Below are 20497 nucleotides of genomic sequence, written 5' to 3' on the forward strand. Positions count from 1 at the left end.
TGGTTCATCACTGCCACCCTCTGGTTCACTCCTGCCACCCTCTGGTTCACCCCTGCCACCCTCTGGTTCACCCCTGCCACCCTCTGGTTCACCACTGCCATCCACTGGTTCAGCACTGCCACTCTCCGATTCACCCCTGCCACCCTCTGGTTCAGCACTGTCACCCTCTGGTTCAGCACTGCCACCCTCTGGTTCACCACTGCCACCCTCTGGTTCATCACAGCACCCTCTGGTTCACCCCTGCCACCCTCTTGTACAGCACTGTCACCCTCTGGTTCACCACTGCCACCCTCTGGTTCACGACTGCCACCCTCTGGTTCATCACAGCACCTCTGGTTCACCACTGCCACCCTCTGGTTAACCACTGTCACCCTCTGGTTCAGCACTGCCACCCTCTGGTTCACCACTGCCACCCTCTGGTTCACCCCTGCCACCATCTGGTTCATCACTGCCACCCTCTGGTTAACCCCTGCCACCCTCTGGTTCAGCACTGCCACCCTCTGGTTCAGCACTGTCACCCTCTGGTTCACCCCTGCCACCCTCTGGTTCATCACTGTCACCCTCTGGTTCATCACTGCCACCCTCTGGTTCACCACTCCCACCCTCTACCGAAACCCTTTGTGACGCAGCGGCAGCACAAAAGATGCGCCATGGTGCTGGGTATTAACAATGTGATGCATCTGAGAGATGCGCCACGTTGTAAAGCCCTACCCCATCAGGAGGCGTTCCGGCGCAGGGGAGGGCATTCCTGCGCAGGAACGCCTCCTAAAAGTGGCTGAGTGAAATCTACAAGATTTCACTCAGTCACTTTTCGGCCAATGCTGCGTTAAAACCCTGCGCCTGCTTGAAGCAGGCGCAAGGCTTGATGCAGCATTGGGGAGATTGGGCCCCCCAGAGCATTGCTGGAGCTGTGTCGCAAGCGCGGCGCAGCTCCAGCAATGCGCTGCTTTTACGGCACAGATGCGTGATGCATCTGTGCCGTTTTTGCCACAAGGTGCGCCGCATTTACAATGGTGGGTGGCGGAGCTGCGGCGCACAATAACTGGCGCATCCCTGGGGATGCGCCAGTTATTGTAAATCTGCCCCAATACATTTAGCCAACGAGGGAGCACTTACTGATTAGACAGTAGAAAGTACTCCAGTTGAGTAGAGGTATTGCACAAAAAGGTGGCATCTTTGTGGACAAACACGCAGAGCGGGATTCTTTCTGCCCCGATAGACTCGTTTTTTGTGCCCTTCTGCCCCCTGTTAGACTCGTTTTTCCCTTGTTTTTCTGCCCTTCTGCCCTCTGTTAGACTCATTTTTCCCTTGTTTTTCTCCCCTTCTGCCCTCTGTTAGACTCGTTTTTTGTGCCCTTCTGCCCTCTGTTATTCCCTTGTTTTCGTGCCCTTCTGCCCTCTGTTAGACTTGTTTTTTGTGCCCTTCTGCCCTCTGTTAGACTCGTTTTTGTGCCTTTCAGCCCCGTTAGACTCGTTTTTTGTGCCCTTCTGCCCTCTGTTAGACTCGTTTTTCCCTTGTTTTTCTGCCCTTCTGTCCTCTGTTAGATTGTTTTTTGTGCCCTCTGCCCTCTGTTAGACTCGTTTTTCCCTTGTTTTTCTGCCCTTCTGCCCTTTGGTAGACTGCTTTTTGTGCCTTTCTGCCCTCTGCATCACCACATCATCACTCGGCGCTACCCCAGCATCATTCAGCACCACCACATTATCACTCAGCACCACCACATTATCACTCAGCACCACCACAGCACCACTCAGCACCACCACAGCATCACTCAGCACCACCACAGCATCACTCAGCACCACCACAGCACCACTCAGCACCACACCAGCACCACTCAGTGCCAGCACAGCATCACTCAGCACCACCACAGCATCACTCAGCACCACCACATTATCACTCAGCATCACCACAGCACCACTCAGCACCACAACAGCATCACTCAGCACCACCACAGCATCACTCAGCACCACCACAGCATCACTCAGGACCACCACAGCACCACTCAGCACCACCATAGCACCACTCAGGGCCACCACAGCATCACTCAGCGCCACCACAGCATCACTCAGCGCCACCACATTATCACCCAGCACCACCACATCACCACTCAGCACCACCACAGCATCACTCAGCACCACCACAGCATCACTCAGCACCAACACAGCACCAATCAGCACCACCACAGCATCACTCAGCGCCACCACAGCATCACTCAGCACAACCACAGCATCACTCAGCACCACCACATTATCACTCAGCACCACCACAGAACCACTCAGTACCACCACAGCATCACTCAGCACCACCACAGCATCACTCAGCACCACCACAGCACCACTCAGCACAACCCCAGCATCACTCAGCACCATCCCAGTATCACTCAGCATCACCACAGCACCACTCAGCATCACCACAGCACCACTCAGCACCACCACAGCACCACTCAGCGCCACCACTGCATCAATCTGCGCAACCATTCAACAACAACTGGTTCAAATATGTTCTCTCAATGTTTCAAACTTTATTACAAATGTCACAAAAAGATGTTAATATTTCACTTCTGTTCTTGGATTTTCGTCACAATAAAATACACTGAACATAATCTTCACAAAAGTTATTTACAAAAGTTTAAGCTATTGCCATTATAAATTAAAATCACTTTTATTTAAGTATTAATTATTTAAAAAAATAAAGGCCATAGTAATTTGTAATATCAATACAGTTAAGTCATGTAAATACAAAACATGTTGCATTACAAATGCTATAGGTGTCACATTTGCGAAAGTTATAACTATTGGCATTGTAAATGACAAAGCTATTAATTTAGCTATTTTCAAAACCAACACATAAATAAAAAAAATTGTAATTTACAAGATCAATAGCTCAAACTTTCCTAATGCGAGACCTATTGCATTGCAAATGCTTGTTTTTATATCTGTCAGTGATTCATGTTGAGGTTTCATTTTCGTGACAGGCGCCTCATTGCCTACTTGTAACTATTCTCTGACCCTGCTTCAAGGGTCAGAGCAGGGTCAGAGAATAATTGCAAGTAGGCAACGAGGCGCCAGGAAGCACTTACAGGCTTACAGCAGCAGGTACCCAAGTTGAAGTTAATTTCTTTGTAACCCTTTTGTAAAAGGTTACAAAAAAATTAGCTTCAACTTTTGCAAATGCTGCTGTAACCCTGTAGGTGCTTGGCTGAAATTTCGTCCCCGCTGATTCGTGGATTTTACCGCGATTTCGTGAGATTCGCGGATCGCGAATTCGCGGAAAATCCACAAATTCCGCGAGCGGAACGAATTTTCAGACCATGCTTACCTGTGATACAGAGGCAGACTGTCCACCAAACCCAGAAATGTGGTCACACCTGCAATGTAGCTCTACAGTTGCCCTACACTTCAGCCTGCGCTCCATGCTGAATTCTGCTGCCCTTGTGTGGCTGATACACCTGCAATGGGTGGCCATCACAAAGCCCTACCCAGTCCACACAGGGTGGCATCATGTGGCTGAGACCCCAGCCACATGTCACATGCCACTCGTGCGTGGCGGGGGTCGGAGGTGCACTCACCTCCTCTCTGTCCTGCATGTGCAAAGCAACTTCAATGTCAATGCAAACCACAATGGATCATGGCTCAGGCAAACAAGAAACAGCTTCAGTACCATATGAAAACCTGGGTGAGTCAATATGGCTAATATGCTCTTCCCCAATTTTATACATTTTTAATGTGGCTATAGAACACACACATCTACGTGCAGATCAGCAACAACTAGTACATTGCACCATTCACACAGAAGCTGACGTTCCTGAAGTTTCCAAGTGTCGGGCGCAAAGTGTGTCCAGGCAGGAATCCCCAATACCCCAGAAGCGAAGCTATACCTCCACGTTTCCCAAAAGGTGTTTTCCTCGATGTGTTATGGAAGACACAGCAGTGAGAAAAAGAACCCCTTCAGAAAATGAAGAGACCAAGTCAGGGAACAGTCCGCCAAGGACCCTTGGCTGGGAATGATGGCACGTCTCTACTGGAATGTGTGGTAATCACTGCAAAGGAGGAGAACACAAAAACAAGGAATGAGATAAATATGCAAATATACCAATAGTAACAAGTGTGGCCAAGTTATCTCCCAACTGTGTGCTATTCCATACTCACCAGTGACTATCCAGTAGGAGGATAAAAACCTAATGTCTTGGTCTCTTGTGAACATAAAGGTTTTAAGGAAACAAAATTCTCCAAGCGTCCAAAAAACAATCAGATGTAAGGTTCCAATATGAGAGCTGTCTGTTGAAGTAGCACACATGAAGGAACACACGCTTCTAACCAACGTGTATTCGGTTGCTTCCAGTAATCACAGGAATGTTCCAACACTTTGTTTGGCAGAATAAAGTTTTCGTAGTAGCAAAAAAAAGGAAGCGCTTACCCGTTTGCTTCACGGGGACGCCCAGCATGAAAGGAAAAAAGAAGGCTCAGACACGACTCTCAGCATGGCTGTGAAATACTCTTTGCGTGCAGGAAACCAGGTAAACCACACTCGGTTCACTGTAACTCTAAAGTTTGTCAGGGAACGGGTGCCAGGGTTCGAGGATAACCGCAGTTACGTCACTGCTGATTGAGACCAAAAAGCACGGAGGGCGAGGCTCGGCGAGAGTCAATAATCCAAAGAGCAGCCGTTATCTGCACGGCAGCAAGGAAAGACACGGTTCATCAAGTAGTTCAAAAAGTCAGAGGGCAGCCGTTGACAGCACGGCCGATAAAGGACTTTGCAGGGAAGTGTGCCTGAAAGGCACGGCACGAAAATGATGCTTGAAGATAATGCGCAGTTCACCACCGCTGCATCCAGGATACAGGAACCAACACTGGGGAAGAGTCCAAGGTTCAAATAGGGTGTAGGAATCACAAGGATAAAGCCGCCAGGATACTTCAGGACTGAGCAAGAAAGCCAAGCACCGCCATAACGTCTCTAGGCAGTATAAGAACCTCCCCTGACATCAGCTGACAACGCAAAGCAGTATGGGATAGCACACAGTTCCAACCCCTTTTTGAAAGGCATTATGGTATTCGTAGTGCAGCTCTGGTTCTAGGTCTAACACCAAGCATGTTGCATCTGTAGACCAACATATACGATACATAATCAAACATGTTGAGTGCTGGAAGACAGAGTCAACAATGTCGAAGGGTGGCCACAACGCTACTATGTATGCATGGTGTGCTGGGAAGAAGGGCAGGAGGGTGAAGATCAGGATGTGTACACTGCAACTTGAAAAAAATAGATGCTATCCAGAAGGCACTCTCTCATCACGCGTCATAGTGGAACGGGGAAACAGGGTGCTCACCAGACCCTTGCCAACAGGATTTAAGCCGCATACATACTCGATCAATATCCTCAACCACAGGGACAGGGATGCCATAATGCAATTAAGTTCACAACTAAAAAACATCAAGGTTCTCAATCATTCCACATTTCTTCATGGACTACATGTCACTGGTCACTAAACATAGATACACGTTCCTGACAGGCAAGGATCGTGTTAGGCAAGAGAAGCTTGTGGACCCTATCCTGTTCCCAGCATGTCTACGTGTAGTAGCAAAGGGAAATACTAACTGTGTTAGAAAATCCATGACAGGCTGAATATTGGATGGACTCATACGCCACTGCAAACACTGAGACTGTCCCCACTTATCTGCAACAACATTGCCACAATGCATCCTCCCACACAACCAATGCTGGTCAAACACAAAGCCAAACTCACACTTTACTATCTAGATGACCGACATTGCTCCAGGCGCAGATTTATTGTTGCAAGGTACTCCAGGCCATAGCAGACATCACAGGATCCCAACTGGACCACCTGGCTCCACCATGAGCCCACAGGACAAGATCAGCCACATTCATTCCTCCAATGAGCCACAGACATCTCAATACTCTCACTATCTGCCCAATGTCACTCCACAAAGATCCAACTACATCGCACAAAAAGCAGAACTTGTGCACCACTTGGGTGACACACCCTTGGGAACTACATGGAACAGCAGTCATGGCATGCATATCCTCAACCGTTTCATGTCACAATTCATGTCTCACACCCACCTGTTTCTTGGCTGTGTCACGATCACTGACTCCATGATGAGCCAGAGTGCCCTCTCACTCCCAAGCTGTGCTCCCACACGTTTCACATATGTCGATATGTATCTTCAGGCTGGGATGTATCACCGTGTGGTGCATGCCCATTTGCAACTGTCTGTCAGCTGTGAATTTCTCAAGAACCAGTCAAGAGGCTTGCATATCCTTGGTCCATGATGCGGTGTGTTGCAAACACACCTCTGTCATTGTGTGAATCTTCCTATTGGACAATGATTTGTGGATTAACTGTCACACATTTGCCCGATTGTGTTCACTTATGTGTTTAGAACCGTTTGCATTGCCATCTAACATCAGTAGAGGTTCAAATTACGAACTTTCAGTGCCATTGTAGGCAACACTGTGACCACATGTAATAGTTCCAACGTATACTTAGACATGTGCTCAAAAATTTAACACACTCTTCACATTTAATGACCTCCCTCAAAAAGGGGCACATGGAATGTCCAGGGCATACACACTCCATCATGTGGTTTGTATTTGTACTCCTATCTCAAACAGCACCATAGAGAGCTAGTGCAGCTACGGGAAAATCATTTGTCTAAAAGCATAAATGCCACATCTACATCGTCGTTGTCTGTGAGAGTGGGATGCCACGGGATACTCAGTGTATGTAGGAGTGGAACTAATATGGGTCAGACTGGGGGTACCCTTTCAATTTGTGGACGTCAATATTGAGTTCAAAGCATGGTACATAGCAGTGCATGGCATAACAGAAAAGAGGCCAGTAGTACTTGCCTCCCTGCATCCAAACATGGAACAGGGGACATTCTCATTTCACATTTTGCTTATACTCGATCAATGGCATGTCCCAATTGCTAACATTGTATCATGGGCTATTGACATCGTGACACTGTTATTTCATTGCATTGGTGCAATGCTGGCACCACATGTTCACACATATCAACCTTTTTCTCACCATCTCTGGATCTGTTTCAACATGGACACTGCTTGTATTTACATTGGTGTACTTTCTGGATGTATCCGTCTCCAGGCCCTATTTGCAAAGTGTGTACCTTGATGACATTTGAATAAAGCACATATGTGTGTTTTACGCATTATTTATTTACACTATTTACAAATTTGGTGAGCATATAGGACAAGTGCAGAGGGTGCCCGTTGGAGGGCAATACAGAGACAAATGATGTTATCAGGTCAAAGGGAAGAGTCATAGTTCAGTCCACAGGCTGGTTGAAGCTGCAAGGAATGGGGTGATATGGCAGTCCATGGGGGGGTCCAATGATGTTCCCGGGGATAGTGGGAGTAAGTGCAAGAAGTGCATGTGTGGCACGATACTGAGCACAGCAAGACAAAAGAAACTGGGGCTTTGGCACAGAGGGATACTACCGCTTCCTCTTCAGCAGCAATGCGCTGTCATCTCATCTCCATCATCTTGTGTGTCATGTGCCTCGCAGGTGTCAGGTGGTGTTGTGGCTGCAGCCCTGTGAGGCACTGACACGCCTGGTGTTGGAGCTGAGGATGTGGAGGCCACTGCAGCATCCATCTGCACCAAACCCTATGGCAGAAAGGAGGCAACAATCGGTGCAGGGCATTGTGGATCCCAGCAACCTGGCGCCTGTGTTCAGCCCTGTCAGCCAAATCTTGGGCCTGCATCCGCTCCATGCTCTCCATGATCTTCTGAATGTTGTCCAGATCCTTGCTGACACTACTCGAACCACCCTGAGCAGACAGTGCCTGTTGCCTCAGGACCATGACTCTAGCAATGTCAGCCATGGACCACTGGAGAGCATTGAAGGGGCTGTGGGTGTCCGTGAGTGTCTTCATGTAGTCCCTAATGGGACTGAGACACCCACGTAGACCCGCAATTTGGTCTGCCAGTTGTTGAAACCCCACCTGCACCCTTTCCCCCAACTGTTCCTGGAGCTCAATGACCCGCAGTTGGAAGGAGCGGGTGGTAGGATCAGGCTCCTGGAAACTAGCTGGGGCGGTCGGTGCCTGCTGCTCATTGGTGTGAGCAGGGGGTGGGGGGGTTTGCCGAGGGCTGCTGGGTTGCCCTGCACCGGAGGCTGGCGAGGTGAGGTCGTCGAGCAGGAGTTGCAGGGTGTCGATGTTGTTGTTGGCATACGCCTCCATGTCATCAGCGGGTTCCAGGCCAGGGAGCTCTTCAGGAGGTGCTGTCTCGCCCTCTGCAATGTGATATGGGAGATGAATTACATCACTGTTCGTCTGAAACAATCATGCATTTGTTCATTTTACTTTGAGACAGCAGGACAATGTCAGATCATACTGATTTGGAGGAGAGGACATGTTGACAAACGGTGAAAGATTTGATGAGAGTGCGCATTGTGAAGTAGTAGTGGTACATGGTGGTCTCACAGTGCCTTATTTGCAAGAAGACATAGCAAAATGGCTCTGCTTTAGCACAAGGAAATGGCCATTTGAGTGGAGATTATGTTAACACCGTGCTTGATTGTATGCCCTGTGATGTTATTTGACACATGCAATCGGGCAGCCTTTGTGAGACATCGTCCCATATGCTCATCCATCCACAGAATACTGATACAAATCTCCCCTCCCCCTTAGTGGTTGGCTCTTTTTAGTTCCGCTTTAGATTCATGCTGTAGATCAAATGGATTACAGACAGCTATCTCGACGCACAAGCCACATCATTAGTGGGGACAGAGCAATGGAAGGCTGATACGTGTCCTGTTGTCATGGGGCCTTTCTGCCAGCCTATTAACCACTTTGACTTCAGTATTTCACTAGTGGAGTTGCTATGCGTCCAGCTAGCCGCAATGCCTATGATATGGTTGTTTGTATTACGTAATGGCGTCCTACATGTCTCCTATGGCCCACAGTGTCTGACATTAAGGGGCAGAATTCCGATAACTGTTGCCTCCCTGCGTATCTGCAGGGATGCCACAGTTATTGTGCAGAACGCCGCAGCCAGCATGGATGTGATGCATATACAATGCGGTACAACATGGTCCAGAAATGAAGACGATGTGTGAGCCATCTATGCCGTAAATGGGTAGCATTGCTAGAGTGGGTTTGCAAGTGCTACTCAGCCAGCCGCAGCCGCCAGTGGGAGTACCTGCAGTGCGGTGACGTGGGCAGGTTGGGGGGTAGTAATGACCGGTTACTCACTGGTAACATTCATTACTCCGAGGCATAGCCCTCCCCGTCCCACTTCCTTACTAATGAGATGATAGCAAAGAAAGATTTGCCTTCACACAGTAGCAAAACAGACTCAAGCAGCACAAGCAGAAAGTCACAAAACCCAAGCAGAAAACACCACTGCGTACACAAACACAGGAGATACAGTCTCACACATCACTCAATGACCACGGTACATAAAAGTGTGTGGAGAACACCCAGCAGCATCCACGCTGAACACGGCCAGGGAAGCCCCCCAGAAGCAATGCCCCATAAGCAGCCACCCCGACGCAATGAACCTCAAGCCGACCCAGGTGCCAACACACCACAAGACCAAAAGCAGGCCCTACAGCCAACACAGCCACTGATGGAGAGTAGCCACAGAAGTCACCAGAACATGACCAGCCAGCCCAAAGTAAACAAAAAGGGGAAACCACCATACAAAAAAGGCACTGCAGGAAGGAGGCACACCTCCAGAGCACGCACAACCGCCAAACAGAGCAGCTGCACCTAAACCCCAGAAAGAGGAACCGAACAGAAAAAAGGCAGAATATGAAACTTGAACAAGGAGCAAAGGAACGAAAGAACGGCCCCAGGAGGAAACAACTCCACAACCACCTGGACACCAAGGGGCGCACCAGCTCCACGCACAAACCCCCAAAAGGCCCATACAGCTGCCCACAGAGCTCTCAGGGAGGATACAGGCCAACCCAAGTCGAAGACAACCACCAGGAAATCCAAGACACGCACCTGAATTCAATGCAGACACACCTCGTGTAGGACATTAATCCAGGAAAGAAAACCCTATGAGTGGCATAGGACAGGAGAAGCGAAGGGCTCTCGAACCAAGAAAAAAATACTCAGCCGCAGAAGGAGAACACCCCAAAGCCAGGAGGTCGAGATACACCACAGCCACCCCGCAAGCAGACCAGACACCCGAGAGAGATGTGATAGAACAAGGGACCACCGGCAATCGCCAGCAAGGCCCCACTGCAAATCACAATAGGGGGAGCCAAGGCCACCCAGACCAAACCGGAGCCACCATGAGAAACGAGGCTCAACCCAGTCCAACCCGCTGCAGGACCTGTGGATCCAGCACAGTCGGGGGAAAAGCACACAGAAGGCCCCCGTACAACAGAAGGGCAGGGCAACCACCCCCAGACAGCGTCTGAGCAAACCTGACAACATCCTCAACCCAAGGCAATCCCCGGAGATGAAAATCAAGTCCAACCACGGGTCCCCGAACCAGGTCAGCAAGAGGCTCAACTCGGATAGGGAGGAAAACCCCCCACCACTGCGCCCCCCCTACAATGACAAAGTAAAAAGTGCAACCAAAAGCAAAGGCAGGCCACTTACGAACGGGCACAAACAGCACTAAATAAATGAGATGCAAATACAATAATTGAAAGCCTAAGTTAACAATGAACCAAAACCCACTTTCTGAACCAGGGACCATTCAGATCACCAGTGAAACGCTCCACCAACTGAGGATCTCAGACAGCTCGGACAGTGAATGTCCCGTGGCAGAGTAAAGAGGCCCGGGTGAAACCAGGGCTAAACAGCCGTGGTATACAGTGCCCCGCCATCCCAAAGCACTGACCACTAACATGAAGCACCAGGCGCAGACCAAGAAGAAACAGCATTATTAAGTAGTAAAGAGGCTCAAAATGAGATGATCGGTGAGCCACTCACAAACACCTCCAATGAGTAGCCAAGCCACCACGCCCCCCGGCACACAGAGAAGCCAGCGCGCGCCAACACACCACCCTTCCCACACCGGGTGTTCCCGCTACACCTGCTCCAAGCAAGTGCAGGGATATGACGCAGCATGGGACCAAAAAGAGAGTGGCTGGTATCTAGTAAATTTAAATCAGCCAATAGAATGAGGCATACCAATGCCGGAACACAACCTTCTGTGCATGACTGCCTCCCCCGGTGCCAGCCCTTTGTGACTTTACATATCTCAAAGAGGCATTAGCTTGAGGATAGCCTGCAGCATTGGGCATCCTTTGCGCCACAACTGACTCACAAAAAGGGACGCAAATGTAGACTTTAAGTGGCGCAAGGGACTTGTAATTCTGCACCATGATGTATGTTTTTTGGCATTCTGATCTCCCCTAGTGTGTGTAGCCTGTCAACGCCTGCATGCTGTTGTTTCACGTAAAACACAATGCATCAAATGTAAATGAAAATTTAAAATTTGACCACTAACGTAAATTAAAATGGTCTTAAAGTGATTCCATTAACGTCCAGGCATATTTTTAGACATCACCATGATGATACACCATTGTAGCATTCATTTAATATATTGTGCCCTTTGCGACCTATAACGTGGCATCAAATTTAACTATGTAAACCTTAGCGACGTATTTGCGCCCATATTATCGTTGCTAAAGCTAAATTTCTGCCGCTAACACACAGGAAGTGATGTATTACTGCTTCCTGTCACTGGGATTTGGATTTAACTTTCACTTTCTCTTTTCAGCACATTGCTTGTGTATGTGCTGAGAGGAGGAGGTGTATGTTGGTTGCTGTGGTTGGAATAGGATTTAGAGAGTGGTGCTGTGTCCTGTCTGAAGAGTCTGTTTGGTGTATTTGTCTGTTTTTGAACTGTTTGTGTGTCGACTGTCCTCAGTTTTGTTGTGTTTTGGTTGGGGTTAATTAGTTATTAATATATAGTTAGTTAAGTGGGTTATTATTTCTTAGTAGTAAGTGGGTTACGGGGGCCAGGGAGATGCCTGGTGTGGGGCGATCAGGGAGGATGAGTGAGGGGGCATTGGGGGGGTTTCTGTGGATGGTAACATTTTACCTACCATTAATGTTGGAGGCTGGGAGACGGATCCTGCAGGGATATACTGTGGCAGTTCGGAAGGTGCGCTGGGAGCGGGTGAACCTCCAGATGGAGCGATATTTTAAAATTTCACAGAATATGCGCCATTGGAAGCACGTCTGGCCAGACATGCTTGCGTGGGAGGCAGACCTGCTAGACTACACCGGAGTGATGACAGGCCTACAGGGTGGTAAGTACTAAATCCATTATTTGAATCCAATAAACATAGGTATGTAAGTGAGGAACGTGTGTAACATGTATGACATTTACATGCTGACTCACAACTGTGATACTGTGACAAGGTGTTACTGACAATGTCATAAAACATTTGTGCAATATTCACATCACTTAGGATTCCGAAGAACTACCTCATCCAAACACATTGTGGCAGATTTACAATCCCCTTGTACCTCTTTAGCGCCGCCATAGCGTCACTTTTGTGATGCAGCGGCAGTGCTAAAGATGCGCCATGGTGTGGGGTATTATTAACGTGACGCATCTGTGAGCAGCATCACATTGTAAAGCCCTGCACCTTTAGGAGGTGTTCCTGTGCAGGGTTGGGCGTTCCTGCACAGGAACGCCTCCTAAAAGTGGCAGAGTGATATCTACAAGTTTACACTCAGCCACTTTTAGGCCAATACTGCATCAAAACCCTGCGCCTGCTTGAAGCAGGCGTAAGGATTGACACAGCATTGACAAGATAGGGCCCACAAGAGCATTGCTGGAGCTGCTTTGCGACTGCAACGCAACTCCTGCAATACGCCGCCTTTACGGCACAGATGGGTTACGCATCTGTGACGTTTTTGCCCCATGGTGCACTACATTGTAAATGCGGCTCACCATGGGTTGCAGAGGCATGTTGCATAATTACTGGCGCATCCCTGCTAATTTGCATGGATGCGCCAGTAAGTGTAAGTCTGTGCCTTTGTATGCAACAGTAGAGTAGGTGTGCGAGTAGTCAATACAAATAGCCCTATTTGTATTGCACCATGATGTGCCAGTTGGAGTGAGTAGTCACCTTGAAATTGAGCTGTGAACACATATTTTCGCTGTGAAGACCACATATGGGACTGAGTGTCACTTGCCAAAACATTACTATGTAATGGTGAGTGCACACATGGCAGTAAGGGTGGCAAGGCACAGAGGGTATTAGAATGTATAAGTCCATCATGGGTGTTGTCATTCGAAGAGATGTGAGCAGAGACTGTGTGCAGGATGCCGTGTGTGTGTCCACTATGAGTAACTGTGCATGTCGGAGCAGAGCAATTGTGTGTGTGAACTATGTGCAGGACAGGACACAGTGTGACAATTGCTCAAATCCATGAGCAGCAGGACTGTACCTACACGGCCCCAGTACATGGGTCATGTGCAGAGATGTCCTTGTCAGGTGAAACCAGCACTACAGGAGTTTTACTGTGCCAGAGTGTCTTACATCCCAAAGGACTGCATATAAGCCTCTTCTAAAATGCTTTGTTGCCCTCATATGCACTACAACTTAGACATGATGCCTGTGTGGACATGGTTCCTTGAAATTGCATTACACAACTCTTATGTGCATGTATCACAGCACTGATGTTATGTGTGGGCCACCACTGCATTTGCAGGGCATGTATGCATGGCAGTCAAAGTGAACAGGGTCATGCGTACAAATTGTCATTGACCTACACAGTGATGTTGTTTTTCCTGTGACTCAAATGTTGTTCCTCATGTTTATGAAAAGTTTCTGGATGCCTTGTAATGACATCTATTTACATATGTTCACTCACACATGGTCGACAACCCATCACACAGGGTGACATTGACCGATTCAAGGACCCAAATGCCACTGGTGAGTATTTGTATTTGAAATTGCCATGTTGTGGTGTCATGAATGTCATTACCAAATGGTACACATGGTTGTTTGGCCATATGGGTGTGCACCGCATGTCAGTCTGCCACAATGAACAGATGTTATTTATGATTCAGAATTGTATGCAAATAGGTATTTGGATGTGTGAAAATGCATATCATTCTCAGTTGTGACTTTGCCCATCAAGGGACAATGATACTGCTTAGATTTCCTGTGCATGCCATACAGCACAGGTTCTAGCTAATTAGTCAATGATCCAAGGATCATGCAGGCAAAACACTACTTGATTTTCACACTTGGGGGCATATTATCAGGAACAGGCGCAAGCGTTATCCCCGCTTTATCGGCAGGAAAATGCCACTGAAGCAGCAATAAAGGGCTTGCTAATATGCCCTAGAATTTTCCCATAGCAGCCCAGGTTAAGGTCAGGTCAGGTAACTAAATTTTTGTACAGCGCAACTCATCACCGCAAGGTCTCAAGGCCCTTGGCCAGAGAAAAAAAAAATGAAACTGTGCCAAAGATGTTCCAGGCAACGGTGAGCAACATATTGGGAACAAAACATATTGGGAACAGCCAGGTATTAAGACTTGCACGGAAGAGTTTGTGTTCAGAGATGGATAACAGGTGAGGGGGCAGTTTATTACGCAGCCAAGGGGCAATATGAGAGAAAGAGCAGTGGCCATTTTGAGAGGTACAAACACAAGACTGGGTCAGGAATTATTTAGTGGTTGATCTTAGGGATCTATTTGGTGCATACCAGTTAAGCTTCTTTCTGAGGTAATTAAGACCAGAGTTATACAAGAAGGCATGCGTGAGACTCAGATTTTGAAGTGGCTTCTCTGGCGGATGGGGAACCAATGGAGTATTTTCAAGCTAGGGGCGGAAGGGGTACTAGGTGGAAGGTAGAGAGTCAGTCTGGCCGCGCGCATTCTGCAGGGTCTGCAGTCTGGAAAGCAATTTTTCTTTTAGTCCAAAAACATAGATTTGCCTTATTCAAGCCGGCTGATGACAAAGCCCTGCACCAAAGGCTTCCTGGCTTCAATAGGAAGCCATTTGCAGATCTTCTGGAGATTACGCATAATCCCGTAGCAGATGCCCATTACTTGGCTTACATGAATTATCATGGACAGGGCATGATCTATTGCTAGTCCTAGTTTGCGGATTGCAGGTTTGCGAGGGGGACATGAGCGCAGTTCCAGCGGCCACCATTCATGTGACCAAAATTCCTCAGCCTTGCCAAACAAAATAATGTCCGTTTCACTGCTGTTCAGTAGGAGTTTGTTGCTGCTAATCCAGTTACTTATATCAATCATGCTGTTTTTAAAGCAGAAGCGTGTGTTAGAGTAGTCTGGTCCGCACATACAAAGTACATGGGTTTCGTCCGTGTACGATATGGTTTAGTAACCGTACGATTTGATTCCGTTGGCCAGCAGGCTCAAGTATAGATTGAACATCATAGGACTTAGGATAGATCCTTCACACCTGAACCTGGCCAGCAATGTCTATTCTCAAGGGCATAATATCAAGCCCTTTATTGCCGGTTTAGCAGCTGTTTACTGACGATGTAGGCAGCAATATTGTGTTGCCCTTTCTTGATATCATAGCCCCCAGTTGTTAGTAAGTGTGTCCCAGTCTTGTTCCTGTGCATGTATGCTGAGTTTACAATCAGTTGGCATTGACACCTGCACACAGCCACACTAGCACCCATGTAAATGAGTGCCAGTCTTGTCACTGACTACATGAACTGTACCCATTTGCAGGTAAACACACATGTCTGCACATGTGCATTGTACAGAAGCTGCAGCAGTGTCTCACAGGATCAGATGAGGGTGGTGCTGGCCATGGAGGGGTAATGCCGCCCTTCTAATGTGAATTGGACTAGTTGCACACACTCACGATGCACAATGGTGACATGTTATGACAGTCTAATTTTAAATCAGATTTGTCAGTACATCACACCTGCCATACACTGTCATGTCACTATCCATATACTGTATTGAGCAACCAATGGCTTGACATTTATGTGGTCAGGTCACTTAGAGACGTTACAGGACGTCACTTGTGTGTTGGCTTCCATATTGTATTGGATTTGAGCAAATACTTGTTAATTAGCAAATGACCCAGTGTCCTTGTGTGGGAATTAAAACATTTTTTTTCCAGACAACATGACTCCTGAAGAACTGCATGCGTACCAGGTGGCAAAGGACAGGTGGCAGCATGTACGTCGTGTTAAGAAAGAGTACAGGGATATGGCCCGGAAGTACCTGTCTGACAGGAAGGCAGGGAGGTGGCGCTCTATGCCAGAGTCTGTTGTAGGTACGGAAAAACGAAAATCCTCCAACGATGGTGCCAGGACTGAACCAATTACTTTTGCCGAGGCATTAGTGGGACACGTCACAAGGCCGGTTAATAAACCAACCAGCCAGGAGACAGTTCAGACGGCAAGCATTCCGGCGAACATTCCAGGAACGAGCAGCCAGGGGGCGGTTACGGGAACAAGCAGCCAGGGGCCGGTTACAGGGACAAGCAGCCAGGGGCCAGTTCCAGCAGCAGGCAGACAGGTCCCAGGGCCAGTTGCAACCAGTCAGGTTACAGGCCAAACCCAATCCAGCCAGGATCTTGGACCACCCACCACTCTGCCTCAAATCTCCGAAACACTAATGTTGCTGTTAAAGGAACAGCAACGTAACAACAACTTGCTCTTGGACATTAAAAATGAGATGCTGACCCTGAACAAGAACATCCATGCGATCTGTGAGAAACTGGCTCTTCCCTGAACATTTCTTTGTTATCCCCCACACCCCTCTTCTGCCTTCCCTCAATGTTCCTTTTTCTTAGATGTGTAAATAGTTTATTTTGTTATTATATGTAGATTAGTTTTAGATTAGGTATAGTTAGTTTAGTATAGTAACGTTGATGAAACCACGTCCTCACTCTTCTGTCTCACCCCTCCACCCTCTTCTCATGTACGTCACAGAACCCCTCCCCGCCCCTCTCGGCCCATCTGGATCCACTGACCTGCATGCACTCTCGTGAAAGCGGAAGAAGGGGGATTCACTGAGAGACGAACCGCTGCTGCCAGGACCCTTTGGCAAGACTGAAAGCCAGTTCTCAACGTTCCAATCTGCTGTGCCACTCGCCCACCCGCCTCCCGCCGCCCGACCCCTGTTCCACCTTGGGGTGAGGCCGCCGAGCGGAGCGCGGTGCTGGGTGACAAAGACTACATTGCCCATCATCCTTTGCGGCGTAACCTGCGTCAATCGCGCGCCAGGAGGCGCTTAAATTTCCAGTCACCCCGGTCGAGTGGGGGATTCAATGAGAGACGAACCGCTGCTGCCAGGACCCTTTGGCAAGACTGAAAGCCAGTTCTCAACGTTCCAATCTGCTGTGCCACTCGCCCACCCGCCTCCCGCCTCCCGACCCCTGTTCCACCTTGGGGTGAGGCCGCCGAACGGAGCGCGGTGCTGGGTGACAAAGACTACATTGCCCATCATCCTTTGCGGCACAACCTGCGTCAATCGCGCGCCAGGAGGCGCTTACATTTCCAGTCACCCCGGTCGAGTGGGGGATTCACTGAGAGACGAACCGCTGCTGCCAGGACCCTTTGGCAAGACTGAAAGCCAGTTCTCAACCTTCCAATCTGCTGTGCCACTCGCCCACCCGCCTCCCGCCGCCCGACCCCTGTTCCACCTTGGGGTGAGGCCGCCGAGCGGAGCGCGGTGCTGGGTGACAAAGACTACATTGCCCATCATCCTTTGCGGCGCAACCTGTGTCAATCGCGCGCCAGGAGGCGCTTAAATTTCCAGTCACCCCCATCTCGCGGGTCGCGAGCGGGACGCCCGGCGAAGCCCGGGCCAAGGGCTGGCCCGTTTAAGCCCGTTCAAGACCGGGTAAGACTGGACTGGGCCACCTTATTAACAATTTATCCTGTGCGCGCCCCAATAATACTATCTAACTATTCTGCTTAACTCAGACTTTTTGTACTGTATCCTGTAACTGTGTATATTGTTTTTGTTAACATGTCACCCAGAATTACTAGAAACAGTAAAGCTATACATGCCGCCCAGATTATAGGGCCAATAGATCAATTCATTGCCAAAGCAAATGATGCCATAAATCAAGGTGTGCTCCTGCTAGAAAGGAGGGTCTCACAGGACCTAGCTGCAGCCAGGCGTTCCTCATTGGGACTACTGGCATCAGCCATAACACCACAACGCACCTTAGACTCTGATTTACAACATGAGACCCAAACGGTTCCCGGGACCGTGGACTTATCGGTGTCCACTGACCTCTCCACAACACAAATATCATACTCTTCTGTTTCCCATTTCCCTCGATCAATTGAGAGAACTCCGATTCTCTTTACAAATCCAGAGGAGAATCTTCCGTCTCCTAACACGAGGGGACAGAGGGAAGGCGCTGTCCCGAAAAAGAGTAAGGGTAAAAAAGGAAATAAGAACCCTTCCCTAAATAATACTGACCCTAGACAGGATTTCTTGCCACAACTTATTGATCAATCTCCCTCACTAGCTCAACCCTTATCCCACCCAGCGACGTTCCAACAGCCGACTATTACAACAATGTCAGAAATAATAAACCTCTCGTCTGACATACTTAATCCCATCTCGAGCGGCACCATAGGTAGTGGGCGGGATTCCCCTTCACAAGATACACATACATTGGCCTCTATAGAGGCTTTAATTCAATTATACCTGAAACCTATTGAATTAGCGCTGTTAAAAATCAAAAAATCTCTAGCTACATTAACATCCGAACTAAAAGCCAAGAAAAGTTCGATCCCTATGCCCTCACTTTCTGTGACTCAACAACACAATCCAAAACCAATAAATGCAGGGGGAACAAATCCCCAACAAACACCCCAAGCCCACAAAGCGGTGACTACCACAGTAGTGGTCCATCAAAAACCAATTGGTACAACTAGTACAAACGCGCAGCAAACAGTAACCAATACTGCTGCAAAAAAGCCTGCTATTTCTTCCCTTTCTGTTCCTCCCGCACCAACGGGCAAACCTACCAGCCTACCAACCACACGATCCACAGCAAAAACAACAGCCTCCAAAAATGCAGCTTATAACACAAGACGCAACGGAGCTCGCCCTGCTCACCTTCCCCCAGAAGCGACCCCGTTTATCGTCATTATGACCAGGGTTCCAGCGTTGCACACTAATTCTGAAGAACCTGGATGGTCCTTAAAAAATAAGGTACTCCACTGGTTGTCAATGAATCGGCCACTTCCTCCTTTTGCTAATAATAGAGTTGTCTCAGTTCGCCGAGTCCCCTGGGTAGGGAAGGAGTTAAAAACTATCCCAGGAGACTGCATAATAATAAACTTTGAAGACCCCTAAACTGTAGAATATATTTCCTCATGGGGCTCTCAAACATCCTCTGAAGGAATTGGCACGAAAAGACTAGCCTTTTTTTATCCTCCTGCTAAATCCCTGCCATCACGCCCTGAGTGGAATTGGACTCAGGTAGGAAACTGGAATAGAAATTCGGACTGGACAAATTGGTCGGGACAAAGAGGTAGGGATACCATCCCACTTCCGGATTGGAGGGGTGTTCCTACGTATAACAGGTTTGACTGTTTGGAGATGGTGGACTGACCACCAACAGTTAATGTCCCGGATGATGGGAATCCTCCCCCCATTGGTTTACCCCTCTCGACGCCATCAAGTTCTTCCCTACCCTCAATTTTATCGACCAAAACAACGCCATTACCAACTACAGTAACCTTAATCGACACAGTGGAAGTACATTCCCTCCATCGCGCTGATAGTCAGCCTTGCCTTACTACCATATGTGACAATCAAGGAGATATATTGCCCTCATCTCTTAATACTGATTTTCGTGTATCCTCAAATACTCCATCTCAAAAAGGAAGACCACCACTTGTCAACAAAACCCCGTCAACCCAGCTAGTACCTATATTTTTCTGGAACGTAGCTGGTCTTCGATCTAAGATTGCATTGACATCTTGGCTAGGATTTGTTACTTCACACCAGATAATTTGCTTGCAAGAGACATGGACAATTGACCCACTGCACATACAAGGCTATATAACATTCCATTCTCCAGCTTGCCCATCAACACATGGCAGACCTATGGGGGGTCTTGTGGTATATATTTCAAACAACCTTGCAGTAAAGAAAATCTCTATCCAGTGTACTACTCCGTATTATCAAATTCTAGACGAAAATGATTGCCCGCTGACACATTTTACCCACTCCCCTGTAGGAGATTCCCTTAACGATAGCTTAATGTCGTTGGAAATGACCTATGCCAATGAACTCGCAGACCCTCCCGTGGAATTTAATCCTACTTTTCACGGCAGGGGCTGTTTTAGCACCATAGATTTTATATTGCGTTCTTATTCTTTAAAGGGTACACTTTACCAGTTCATTACAGGCTCAGAAATCTCAGGTGATCATTTCCCCAATAGTATTGTACTTAAGTTATCCATGAGTGTTCCCCATCACATAAGGAAGAGTTTACTGACTCAAAAGGCATTGAGTATGGATAGAACCAACGGTTATTCCGTGAAATGGAC

The sequence above is a fragment of the Lissotriton helveticus genome, chromosome 1_1, assembly GCF_964261635.1.
Source record: "Lissotriton helveticus chromosome 1_1, aLisHel1.1, whole genome shotgun sequence".
Taxonomy (NCBI): domain Eukaryota; kingdom Metazoa; phylum Chordata; class Amphibia; order Caudata; family Salamandridae; genus Lissotriton; species Lissotriton helveticus.